This window comes from Pyrgilauda ruficollis, unplaced genomic scaffold (genome assembly GCF_017590135.1).
Source record: "Pyrgilauda ruficollis isolate IOZ18807 unplaced genomic scaffold, ASM1759013v1 scaffold1, whole genome shotgun sequence".
Classification (NCBI taxonomy): domain Eukaryota; kingdom Metazoa; phylum Chordata; class Aves; order Passeriformes; family Passeridae; genus Pyrgilauda; species Pyrgilauda ruficollis.
The window spans coordinates 5,429,648-5,444,314 of record NW_024508100.1 but is presented as its reverse complement, the minus strand read 5'-3'; positions in this window follow the sequence as shown (position 1 = coordinate 5,444,314).

Sequence of the window (14,667 nt, the reverse complement as noted above, 5' to 3'; positions counted from 1 at the left end):
GCTTCAAATGACTTATTGATCAATTGATTAATAAATGTCAGTGGTCAGAGGAGAGAGCAGCTCTGCTGAAAAAAATAGCTATCAGAAGAGCCTGTAAGTGCATGAGCTATTAGGAATGAAGAAGTGGATCTGACAGAAAAATAGGGCAGTGATTGTTTTACATTAAATGTGAGAGAATGCACAAGATGTGTTTCCAAAACTTGTCAGATACAGTAATGAGAAATAGAAACTTCTTTTCGGAATAATATGGTCACACTCATATTTTGATAGACCACATATGAAAGTTTGGAATTGATTAAATTTTCATAAAATAGCTGCTATGAGTTATTTCTACTAAAAGATAGCAACTGATCTTCTAATCATGCTTAAGAATTGTTTTGTTTCTAATTAATAAGACTGAATGCTTTCACTAATTAAATTTTAAATTGTTATTTTTGGCACAGGTAAGAGTAAATCTAGTCTTTGTTCTTTTCCATGTTTTATTGTTGGTAAAACTTTCTCCTAAAGTTTAATTGAAATGAAGTTGTAATGTGGAATGTGCATTCTTGAAATACTCGCTGCTATTTATTATTAGTTTTCATTTCCAGATAAAGGGTGTCATCATGGTGTTTAAGATTCATTTGACAGGAGGCATTCACATGTCCTGGAAGGGTTGTCTTTATATCATTATTGTGGTAAGGGTGTAACTGAGGGACTGGGAGGCAGATTTTTATCTGTATGAGAAATCCTTACTCACCTGAGCTGCTTAACTATAGACAGCTGAGCTATAAAATTAAGTGACTCTATACATGCCCATTATTTTCAACAGAGTGTTTGTCTGTGTAAAGATTGCTCACCTGAATTTATGAGATTTTTCTTATGGATACCCTGAAGATATATCTTCCTTAATCTCATGCTTTGGGATTTCATTTGGAGGCCCCAGACATGAGGATGCCTTTTATTCCCTTCCTAAATAGGAATACACATCCTTAGTAGGTCTGATGGACATACACAGTGTGGTGAGAGGTATTCCTGACTTATAGCATGTGGGATAACCATTTCTGATTAAATGATTTCTTCAGAGTCACACAGAAAAGCTGTCAATCAGGATTTGAACCAATCCTCCCCAGCTGCCAGTCACCTCATGCTACACAATCATCCCACCACTGCCACATCAGCTGTGTTGATAAAGCATCCATTCCACCTGTAGAAAAGGTGCAACCATTAAGACATTTGAACCAGAATCACAGCAAAAGCAAGACCTCTCATCATTTTCTAGGCAACTTACAAGTTACAATTAACTAAAATCCTCATTACAGTCAAGATAAGAAAACTTGGGTTTTTATTATGCAGATTGAATGAAGTATAATGAGTTGGTTTTGTATTTATTTATCTAATTAAATAAGTTCATTCTTCATCTGGCTTCACTAGTTAGGAGCACACACACACATAAAATGATAAAAGAATTTGGGGACAACTTTTGTTTAAATACTTTGGTATCTCTGAAATCTGGACAGAATGTCCCACACGCCAGCTAAGCAACCTGAAGCTTTGTTGGACATACATAATATGAACAGTTTTCCTTGATGTTACACAGAAGTTCATATATTTCAAAATAATTCTAATAACTCTAATAATAGTTTAATAAAAATGCATAGCACAAAAGGAGTGAAAATATTACAATGACCTAGCTAAGTTATTATTGTTTAAAGACGTACAAGAATAAAATAAATTTACCAATTTCTTTTTCTACATTGAGCAAGAATAAGATGAACATTTTGCCTACTGGTCAGCATCAAAATGGGCTTCACATATGACTTCTGAACTTGATTTTTGTATTTCTGTTATTAGTAATAGGGTCACTTAAGAATCTGTGAGAGGTTGTGCTCAAAAATCTGTTCCTTATCTACAAGGTAAAAAGAAAACTTTGAAATTAAAACATGCCTAATGCCATTCTCTTCAAAACACATATAAAATAATGCCATATTGTCTGTGGTAACAAATTTTTTGAGATAAAAAAATCATATTCTAGGTCCTCCAGTGAGGTAGATAAGCACAGCACCAAGGAAACAATCAGTTCCCACAAATCCACATCCAAGCAGAGGGTAAAGCAACACTTCTGGGGTTTCAAAAGTCAAACTGCTCATTTTAACAACAGAGCTGATCAGACAATTCAGCTCTTTACAAGTGTTAAAGCATTGTCTAAAGTATCTTCTAGGACATTTAGTAAAGAGTTTCCACACAAAATCTGAACTTTAAAGATTGTACATTTAGAAGTAAAGATCTGCTCCATTTGCCCGACTTTTTCATCCTTTGGGTAGCAAACCTGCCCCATATGTTCCAGTATCCATAGCCAGGCTTGTCCAGGAGACATGTGCTATTGTTGCTGCTTCATGAATAAATTTTAGAATAGGAAAATAATGACTAATATAGCATTAAGAACTTCATGTTTTCAAATAAATGTTGCATTATTTGTACACTTCAAAGAATAATGGTCTCTATATTTAATTTTCCCCAGTTCACTTTCAGAGTTTAGTCACCAGGAAATCGATAGCAGAGTGCTCACATGCTCTGCTTGCTTATGAGGTCTCATATGAACTTTGAAGTTCGTACAACACCATGTTTTGCCAACATTTTTACAAATTCCTGGCCACAGTCCAGACATAACCAATGAATATATTGATCTGGGAAAAAAAAATCTGAGCAAGCCAAAACACTCTTTTAATTTTTTCATTTCTTCTTTTAAAAGTTAATCCTGGATAAGTTTTATTATTTAAATATAGCTATTTCTAAAGAAAATCTATTAATCATCCAGTAAGACTTTGTAAAGTCTTCTCAGGTGCTTTAGCATATAAAATGGTTTAAATCCTTCCAATTCTGAAACAACATTCCTGCAGTTAGTGTGTTTCTCTTTACGTGAACACTGGTCAAGGATTCTTGGTATTTTTATATGAAGAATATCTCTAAAAATATCATCAAACAGGTATATCCATAGCCATAGATGAGTGCATTAAAGGAAGGATTTGGAAATACTACATATGATTAATGTCACCTATTCCAAGACTGGTTTTATTTCTTTATAGCTTGAATAGGTTTCAATGACTAAAGCAAATATTTCCCGTGTCAGATGTCATGAGAAACCTGAAAATTCTGAGAAAAAAAGTAACCAAAGCAGTTCAGATATCTGTAAGACGTAAACTAAGGGAAAAGAGGTATCAGCAAAATGAGCATTTGTCCTTCTTCAAAATATTTGAATGACTTCTTCTTTGAAGAGGTCTAACACGTGTTTTGGAGCATGATAATTAGAATTGGAAGATAAATGTATATTTGCTAAAATTATCTTTTTCCAAATATCAGAATTTGACCCTTTTGTCAAACAGCAATATTTAAAATAATTAAAATTAAAGTAAATGTTAGACTAAAATAATACTCTAATGGAAGCATCTCACATACTCTTAGTGCAAAGGGAACACCAGAAAAAGCACCCTGCACCACGAATTTCATCCCTGCTGCTAAAGGAAATTACATAGTACAGATAATAGATGCAAGAAGTTCCACACTGAAATGAATCAGCCTTGGCTGCAGCTCTTCTCCTGGAGAGCAGCCCTGCAGCACAGCCCTCCAGGCCTTAGAAACCTTCTCCTATTTCCAGCTAGAGCTTGCTCACAGTCATTTCATACCCATTTCTTCTTGTGCCAAGGCTGTTCTTCAGCTGTTCCTCTGCCCCTCTTTGGCTGTCTTTGCTCAGAAGGAGCACAACCTCCGGCAGTCTTTGTTCCACCACGAGAACCAAGCCTGGGGTCTCTCCCAGGAGCACGTTTGTGGTGCCTCTGCGAACGTGATGTGAAGGAAAAGAAGGAAGAGGTAACTGCACAGTAGGACAGACGAAGAATCCAAACAAAATGTTGCAATATTGTTGTAAAATGTCCTTGTTTCTGCTAAAAACACCTTCCCTGAGATCACATTTGTCTTTTCCTTAGCCCATCCCCTTGCTTGTTGGTAGGTCACTCTCTAATCAGCTAATGGAGAAAAAACTTCCTCCATGTCCTCCATTTTCAGCTGATAAGTGCCTGTCTGATAGACAAATCAGTTTCATAAACCCTTAAGACTACATAATTTGTGCTATTATATTTAATCTCATTTTTATTTCTACAGGTCTTATACCATTCATTCTGATCTCCTTTGGTTTTTGGTAAGAACTCCAAAATTATTATTGCAAACAATTTTCATTTAGTTAATTAAACTAGTTTAACTAAATAAACTAAACTAAATTACTGTTTGAAGACCATTATTTAAGAAAAACTATGGCTTAAATAAGGCTATCAGTAACCAGCTGTTTTAAAAAGTTTGGGAGATTTTCTCTTAAGTTTTTTTCTTTAGGGTCAGTTTGCCTGCAATTTGCATAGTTTTGTGCATAAACATTGTATTATTCTAAATAGATAAATCTAATATTTTCTAAAAATTAAGTTGCCTGTCAATTTACACAACTAATCTTGCAAAAGCATGTTGCATCTCAATCACCTTCCATTTGGCTTCCCATTTCCTCTGCAGTTTTTCCAAATGCCTCCCAAAATCACAAAAAAATTGCCTTTTTTAGACTTTTTTGTGCATTCCAGTTGTCCCATTCTTGACTAATTTAGTGTCCCCTATTACTGGATCTGTTATTTAATATTCCAATCCCCTCTATATTCTGAAATGGAAATTGTTTCCTGTCATATATTGAAAGCCACAGGAATCACCCTAATTAAAAATATATACTTATGTACCAGTACACTGGCACTGACAGCATGAACCCAAGGAGTGGAATGGACCATGTTAGCAACTCACTAACCAAAATGTGCATTTTGGAGCCCAGATGCCCATCTCAGGGCATGCCTAAATTTACTAGCATTTGCTAAATACAGCCAAAGCACAGGACCATTAACTTATAATTCATAGGTTTGCTAATGTGAAAACCTATGTAATGCTTCACAAGCATGAACCTCTTTTACAGGGTATCTGAGGGAAGATTTTCCCCTTATTTAGCTTATTATAACAGAGACTTTATCTCCCCAGCTTCTTATTCCCCTAGGAAAAATACTTTTTGACCCTTTCACCAAAACTACTCATAGTTTCATAAAACAGACACTCTGTAGGTCAGAGATCCAGGAGGGTCTGATTGTCACCACAGGGTAGAGCTGAGCTGAGGCACTGCTGTGTTCCAATGCAGCCTTATCTGGGATATGAGTTATCCAGCAATTCTGTGTTTGCAGTACCCACTGGTCATGCTGGGCCTCTCTGTGCACCAGGGGGAAGAAATTCCTACCTCCCATGACCTTATGTAGAAATATTTCCACAAAGTTGTGAAGACTTGGAGGGCAGGAGAAAACCTTCATCCTCCCAGGCTGATTTAGTTTGGGTCACTTTATATGTTCTGGCACATGGGTTGTTGCAATCTGTGAGCAGGCCACATGCAGTCCAGCCACAACCTCTTTCCTCTGATGTCATTAATCAGAAAAATTGTCAGGTATTACTTGTGTCAGCAATAATAACATAAGACAGAGAAGTCTTAAATAATAAATAGTAATCATTCATAATTTAAATTAGGCTATCTATAAAATAGTACTGGTAAGTCCTGTATATAGCTGAACTGTCAAAGAAAGAGATCATAGTAATTCATTACAAATCTGCCAGGAACCCCTGGATAAGTAACCAGCATGAACATTCACTAAATTATCCAAAAAGCATGGATGGCTGTAACTCATCCTTTTGTTTGTTGCACTCTAGAACAACCTTCACACCTTGAGGAAGCTATAAAGTTTCTCACATTTCAGCTATATATATATATATATATATATAAAAGCAGAATTTGGCTTACTAGGACTGTCTTAAAGCCTCAGCTTGTAACAACACATTTAAATCATCAGAGAGCTGAGTGCTAAAAGCACATTGGTTTTATATTTATGTTTGAAGAACAAGAGTGTCTTCAGTGTGCAAAGTGAGGCACAAGTGACAAAAGAGAGCACTGAGACCATCATGAAAGATCACAGGAAGAAAATGGTCCCAGCATATCTGTTACCTAATCAGGGCCAGTATTTCTCACGTATGCACCACCGGAAAAAAGTGTTTTCAGGAAGTTTGATATGGAGGACAGTAACCAGGCAAATTTACTGAAGAATCCCAAAGAAGTTCAATTTCAAGTGTGATTGCCCTCAGAGTTGCAAGACACTTTCAGGAAATTAAAAACATATACCACAGAAGAAAGGAAACTGGGAGTGGAGAAAGGCTTTGAGGATGAGGACATATCTTACAAGCTGTCAGCTCAAACTAAAGGGCTTGGACACCATAACAGGGAAATCCTGAAGAGCTACATGTCCATTAAGAAAGTATACAACACATGTAAGCTATAGCAAGACGTTTAGAAATGTGGAGCACCTCTGCTGAGGAAGGGTATAAATGGGATCTTCCTAGAACTTACTTGCCACTTAATTCCCACTTACTCAGACCCTGCAGAGAATTCATTCGGTAAACACATTCTTTAAGTATTAGTTTCTGATTAAAATCTCACACAGATCTTGCAGAAGAAAATGAGTTATTTCTAATTCTGAAAGTATTTGAAGTATCTGAAGTTTTTTTGTAAAGGTGCAATAACAGCAGTCTGCAAGCAGCACATCATCATTTGTGACTAATCAGCAAATTCAGATGGCACATAAATTGACAAGAAATGTCATCAATGTAAATTAACTTTTTCAAGCCATAAGAAAAGAGCACCAGCTTCATGTTACAACTGAAAGAATGGTTCCATTTTGGAAAGTCATTCACTATCATGGTATAGACAATGACCCCTGTCAAAAGATTTAACAAAGTTCACAGGTCAATGCAGTGGGAGGATCTCTGCTGTCCTGACTCTTAGTACTAGTCTAATCATGCAGAAAAAGTTTTAAGTGTTGATAATTTAGTGAATGAAATTCATGCCTTTTGACCCTGAATGAAGAGACAAGCAAGACTCATCTTGTCTTCAATTAAGTTTATTTTTAAGCACCTTATCTAATCCAAGACTCAGGGGATCCCAGTATTTTTATGCCTTTTTTCAAGCTGCACCCTAAATTAAATCTGTAGATACTGGGTGTTGGGAAAGCTTTTTCACACAACAGCCATGAAATCCTGGTTCTGCTGAAGTCAGTGGGAGTGCTGCCATTTCTTCAACAGGGCCTGGACTTCAGCCATGCTGTTTAAAGTCTCTGAGCGCTGCCTTGGCCACGCTGCCCACATGCTGCTCCCAATGGGTTCACTGGCAGGGAAAAAGACAAAGCTATGTAAATGCTGGATATTGCAGCTGAAGAAGAGGCAATATCACAATCTGAAGAATATGTCTGTTATGAAATTTCTAAGATGCAGAAACCATTTCATTATTTCTGCAATAAGTGGCACGCAATCCATTGGAGCTGAAACCAAGCTTATGTTAAGATGCTATGTGAGGATTTCATAGCACTCTGTATGCAAAGAGTCTTGGTGTGACTGCATAGCAGAAAACTACAAGGCTCATTCACACTATGGACTACATAGATCAGAATCAGATACAAAAATTTCCACCCTAAAAATATGTGATGAATATAAGCTGGACCCAAAGAGTGACTATCTCAAATTTCAGTAAAAGCTATACAGATAAAATTGTCTACACATTCTTTTGTTTTCTTTGTGTACTGAGAAGAAGGGATCATCTGTATGTATACAAAGCCAAGATTTCAGACTCCAGACTGCTTTGCTGTAAGGTCAGAGCTGTGAGGAGCAGAACAGAAACATCATAGTCAGGGCCATAGCAAGGGGGCAAGAGAAGAAGTGGATAACATCCCCATCATGCTGCCTTTAAACCTTCGAGCAAAAGGACAAAACAATGGGCACCAGAATATCAAAGATTTTTCCTGTAGCTTAAATAAACTTCTGCCAGCAACAGTTGCCTTTGTGATTGAGCTTGTCTGGCTTTCAGGGGTGTGTTTGCTCTACTGGCATTTTGATGATAAATGCTTTATTCCATCACAGTTGTATTAGCAGAAAAGGAAGAGAACCTGCCCATGATTTTGCGTTCCTGTACAGCAAGTCATTCTTAGTGTAGTCAGTGTCTTACTTGCTCATTTTAACCACCTCCCCAAATTCAGTGGAACTATATATCTATGCAAAATTAAATACTTATGCCAAGTGTTTGCAGAACAGAGCCTAAAGGTAAAAGAAAATCTTGTACTTGAAATAGCTGTAGCATAAATTGTTTATATTTTGCCTTTGGCTAGATTAGTGCATCTCTATTATCATTACTTTTTTATTTTAACATTATACCACTGAAGACTTAGAGTAGCACCCATAATAATTATATTTGAAGACTTAGGGTAGCATACCTATTAATTATATCACTTCACTCCTCTGTGTTTCTGAGTATGGCTCATGTTTGCCCTGCTGGGAGTCACAACCCTGCAGCTTCCATCGACCTTCCAGCCATCACACACAGAGCACCAGCAGTCTGCCTGTCCTGCCCACCATCACCCGCTGTGTCACCAGGCACAGTGAGCCCCCTGCCTCCAGACACGGCAGGATGATGAGGTCTAGCTCACACTATTCCTTGCCCAAGACCAGCAAGCATCCCTGGGCCAAAGCCAGCCACATGTTAGCTGTTAGCTCTGGCTGCTTATAAATAACTTGTTAATAGCTGTACAGTTTTTCCCGGGCTAGGCGTTCTGCTTTCTGCTTTGATAAGAGCATGTTTTTGTTTGGGGAGGGTTCCTCAAGTACATGTTGGGATCTACTGGCTGAGCCAAACTAAACCAGGCCTGAGACATATGCATATGTCTGTGTGTCTGTGAGCAACAGGCAGATGCTATTGAAAGCTCCAGTCTGGCACACCAAGCTCAGAATTTTTTCCCCTTGAAGTCTCCTTCCTCTTTGTATCCTGTCCTCTTTACTTGCACAGAAAGAAAAAAAAGTATTCCTGACTTGATTTTCTACAGGAGAAATTAATTTAAAATGTCTGTTGGTTCCCCATGAAGAATATGTAACATGAAGGAAACTCTGAATGTGACATTAAAGACCAAAAAGGCCAGAATTTCAAAAGTTTTTTGATGCCTCAGTTTTTAAGAGTACTAGCACAAACACACCAAATATTGCCCCATAAAAACAAGGGGTTCTACCTCAGAAGGGTCCAAACTCTCAGACAGCCACGGCACATCTGTGGCAGGTACAGTGCAGCCTGCAGCAGTGTCCTGAGTGCTGCTGGGGGAGCACAGACGGGGTCCACCTCTTCCTCTCCTTTCCCAAGTGATGCCTTCAGCACAGTGGGGAGGAGTTTTGAGCATCAATCCTGCTTGTGAGGGAGTCACTGCCCTCAGGCAGTGTGGGGCTGACTGGGTGACAGTACACAACAAATCCAAGGTGTCCAGGGGATCATTTCCAAAACTTTCCAGCACAGGCTTCTCTGAGAACACAGATGCATTAGACCATATCAGACCTGCATCAAACACCTCACGCATCACCCTGTAAACCTAGAGATGTGTTACTCCTTCACTGAGGTTTCCCAGTGGGCTGCATCATCCTGGGGCAGTGCACTGGCTGTCAGGGCAGTTACCCCTCTGTCCTGCTTTGGGAGGACAGAGTTTGGACACAGCCATTCCTTGGACACCCAAATAACCCGAGTGCTATGAGCTGCCAGTAGGAAGCCATGGCCAGAAGTTTCCTCTTGATGTTGCCTGCTACACGACTAGGAGTAAGCGCTGCTGTGGGAATATTGCTTTGGGAGGACTTTTTAGGGCTGAGCAAGTCAGGCAGAGCACTGTGTGCTATGGAGCAGCGAGAGCTCCCAGCACATTAGAATTAAGACTCTTAAAAGACAATGCCTGCCTCCTAACCCTGTGGGAAGCAGCCTGCCTGTGGGCTGACTGACCTGCCCCAGGCTGTTCAGTTTTTGCAGCAGCACCACTGCCCTGGCAGCAATGCTGTGCAAAGGCTGGCACCCCCAGGGCCAAAACCACAGGGAGAGTGGATGGGCTTGCCTGGGTGCTGATGTCACTCAGAAATGAGTCACCAGCCACCAACTGTCAGCACTGGGGAGAACAGGAGTGGCATCCCCTACACCCTCTTTGCTGAGAATAGCCTTTCTCTCACTGGCACAGTGCTCCTCTTTCTTAATGGCCTTCCTTAGGCTCCTAGAAAATAGCTCCTCAGCAAAATTTAAGAACCAAGCTCTGGCCTTGAGGCTCCTCCTTCAGCTTTGTCATTAGCCTGTGACAAGCAACTCATTAAGAAGCATCCTGCATTTTTTCTGTATGTTTCTGTCTTGGCACTTGTAAGATGACAGCATGTGACAGAGCAGATGGGCGTTAGCCTTTTCAGCCTGACAGCTACGAGTAGGGATTGCTGCTTGAGCCACAGGGCATCTTCCGAGAGAAAACATCCTCCTGAGTGTGATGGACAGACAGAAACTTGAAACATCTGCAAAGGCTGTAAAAATCTTGTGATAGAAGCCCCTTCAGAGTGAGGAAACACTGTGCCTGTGAGACAGTGATCTATAGGGGCTGCCCTCTGCATGCTGCTCTGCCACAGTGAGTGGGGTTCAGCTGTCCCTCTCCACACTCACTTGTTCCTTTTCATTAGTATGACTGAGACAAACTGGAAACTACAAGTGGGAGTTTATCCTGTCCTTTGCTGTAACCCAGGCAAATCCAAAATGCCAACTGATTTCAAGGGAGATTTTCCTTTTAGGGACTGGGTTTGCAGATATTATATCTATTATTATTATTTTTTTAAAAAATTGGTCACAGCTGTGGGTGCTTAATAGATGTCTGCCATGTAGATTTCTACTGCCTTCCCATATTTTTAGCGCTCTAAAATATGTTTGCCATCTGTTCCTGCCACAGCATTAAAAACAATCACAGTGACTCTTTACACAGAGGCCTTAGGATGGAAGTTGAATGGAGCCCACTAGATCACAAGTGACATGATGCCAAGTACAGTGAATATAATGAGTGTGTGGCCAGATTTTTAAAGAGCGCTGTTTGTAACCCCCTTCCCTCCAGTGCTGAGGGTCATTTATATACATGTGTCAGTACAAAAATGTGCCTCTAAGAACCAGTCTCAGAATCCAAATGGTTGAAGCAACTGGTGAAAAGGCCTGAAGTTCAATGCCATGTTTTATCCTATTACACACATCTCAGTTTCTAACCAGTCAATAGGAGAAACTATGGAAAACAGATCAGAAAGAGAGGACTTGTATTATGGCAATGCAGAAATGAATTTGTATCCTGAGATGAATGTCTCCTTTTCCCCCAGCTCCATAGAGGATAACAGCTGATAACTTGTTAAGTCTTTGCCAAGACAACTGCACTGAGCTAATATTGATGAAGTGGCTTTTTGTCTCCACCAAGCTAAATACCATACTCTGGGCCAAAATGTTTCTTATTGTTCAAAGACAACGTTCTCAATTTCCTTTGATTTTTAATATACAGGCAATCATCTGCTTCCATTTTTTAATTGCCCTCATTTCTCATTTTGTTGGAAAACTGGCTTTCAGCCAGATCCTTAAAAATCCCTCAATAATTACAAACAAGGAATGGTGAAGTGAAAGCAGATGACCTCTTTCCATGTCCTAAAAAAGTACTAGATGGCAGATGAATGCTATTTTCTTTGGTGGATTCTTTTGTTTTTCTAATGCTTGGCACCGTTACATTTGCAGGTAGGTCAACAGCATGGAACCAGCTTCTTTAATTCAGAGGGTACCTTTAGTCTGCACTCCTGTTTTTCTTCCCAGAGTTACAGGCTGTCGTTTCCATCCATTTTATCTGTCTGTATTTTCAGATGTGCCGCTCCCTCTCATAGTCTGGATGATGAAGCATGCAATCATGATGTTCAGTTCTGGACATATCACAAAGAATTCCTTCCTAATTTGACATTCATGTCAATGTGGAGTGATTATAATCATAGCACTGAAGTTTTGTTGTGAGAACTAGACAAAGTTGAATATAAGACTCAGAATCAAGGAATGTAAAGACAGAAACTACCCTCCCCCGTTTTTTTTTTTTTTCTGTTCCAAGAGGTGATAAACTTCTAAAAGCTCTGGGTCTGGGCTGCATTGTCCCTCACACTGCCCACAAATGTTTTACACAAACATACAGGAACCCTGGGAAACAGAGACTTGCTATTTTTATGGCACTTTTAACATCTGCTCACAGAAACCTCACACTGCAGAAAAATAGAAATACCACATCTTATCATAACAATATAACTACCATGATAAAGGAGGCTCTGGTGGCACAATTCTATCTCTGCTAAGACCAATGTAAAATCCAGTGTAAACAGGGCCATGAGGTTTTGCTACCAAGAGCCAGGAGACTTGGCCCTGACTCCAAGGACAAGACCCTCAGATGATAGTGTCAGAATTATGGAAATTGTAGAATAGCTCTAGATTTTAACAGAGCTACATAATTTACAGCACTTTTTTTTCTTCTAGTCCTAATTCTTTCAGGTACCTTTTTTAGGCTGCACTTATTACAGTCACAAAATAGACAATACTTCTACTTCAACCACGATTTTTTTGACATTTTATTACACTATGGAAAGCATTCCCAAGGCCAGTTCCCTGTGCTTGAAGCCTTGCAAATGCCAATCCCATGTCTGGAGATATCTTGAACTTGGCTCCACATTTCAAACATCTCTTCTGGATATTTCATCTACTGTGACACTACACTGGAAGGCCTCTGGAAAGTTCCTTGTTGGGAAATCCTTGATCTCAATCATCTCTTTTGATATGAGGTTTGAGGAATGCAAAAGTACTGACCAAATCTGCTGCTTAAAGCTGTGGACCAAGGCATGCATTCGTCCTCCAAAATTCTTTGGCGTGGAGCCAAATTTCATCACTCCTGACCAAAAACTGCACTTTGTTCTATTACAGCAGTTCATACAAAATCATTCCACAGGAAGCTTTCCCATGTAATGCATGTATATTTAAAATTTTTCAAGTTGTTCACAAGCTACTTCCCAATTTGCACCTAAATAGTTCCATCTTTAAAAAAGAAAAAATGTTTGATAATGTTATCTTTCATGTTTTCCAACAGTCACAAATCCTTTAACAGACAGCCTGGTGCTGTGGAGGCTGGCAGGTGAGCACAAACACTTTGTTTTCCTGCCTCACTTGCAGCACTGAGGTTTCATTTCTTTCTCTTACCACATGACACCGCGCCAATCTTGCTTCTCGTGGACGAGCCAACCAGTGAACCCTTCTTAAGATAAAACTGAGCAATTCTGCTGCAATGTCACAGAATCATTAGGGGTTGGAAAAGACCTCCAAGACCATCACGTCCATCCTTTGACTGATCACCCCCTTGTCACCTAGACCACAGCAGTAAGTGCCACATCCAGTCATTTCTGGTACACTTCCAGGGATGGTGATTCTAAGCCAAAGATGTTCAGCAAAGCAGCAATATTTGTGGGATGGTTTAGAGCCTTTTGTTTTTGAAGATAACTTTCTTAACATGTTCAATGCCTATCTTCCACTGAAAGAACCTGCCTTAGAAGTGGGGCAGCCATTTGTTTTTAATGCTTTTTAGAGTAGTCTATTCCTGGTGTTCAACAGAGGGGAAGTGTGAGCAATCCAAGTGATGAGCAATCATATCACTATTTAAGTACTGCCCTACATATGGGAACTGTGGTTGTGAAGGATTTTATTGGGGAAATGTGGGCTCATTTATTCAGGAAGAGATAGGGGGGAAAAGGTAAGACACTTGTGTTTCTGCAATGGTTTACATTTTATTGAAATCAATTATATCAAAATAGTTGCTTTATTTTCTTTAGACATTCCTTGATAAATTTTGTCTGTTTGCAGGGAATAGTTTCTTGCAAATCTTTCCTATGAATTTTTGTTCTTTATGGAGTACACCCATGGAAACAATCAATCTTTTCATTGGCATTTGAAGATCTGTTTCCTGGGTTTGTCATTATTATATTAAAGGTTATTAAAACTCACACTAGTAGCAATGACTTATTGCTGCAAAGTTGCTCTTCTACCATCCAAAACCCTTTAAAGAACAGGAATGAAAACAGCTCTGCTGTTATCCAGATACAGCTTTTACCCAAACAGCTCATCCAGCTGAGTGCTGCCTGCACTAAATTTCATTTTACAGGCCAGGTGTCTGATAATTAATAAATCAAATCTTCACTAAATCTTTCAGTTGATTTTTCATCTTTTTCTGAAAATTAAGCTGTTTAAGTCTGAAGCTCATTCAAGCCATTAAAAATAGAGATCTAGCCATTTCTGTTTCGTACTCCAGCAGGTTTTTAATCAGCCATGCATGGCAGCGAGGAGCCAGGGATGGGAGCAGACCCTCTGCACAACATCCACGTTCATTTTTGGATGGGGTCTTCTACAGATGCTCCAGAAGAGACTCCCCAGAGTCACATTAGAGACAGCAGATTTACAGACATGGTTGCCCTCTCACATCTGCCAAACACGTGGAGAGAAAAGGCACCTTCCATTTCTGCTCTCTCCCCAGGGACAGAGCACTGCAGCTTGCAAGGTGCAATCAGGCACTACAAGAGGATATGGTTTAAAATTAAAAGTGGGGAAGGATTAGATTAGATATCAGAAAGAAATTCTTTATTCAGAGCTTGGTGTGACACCCAAATAGATTTCCCAGAAAAGTTGTGGGTACTCCATCCCTGAAAGTGTTCAAGGCC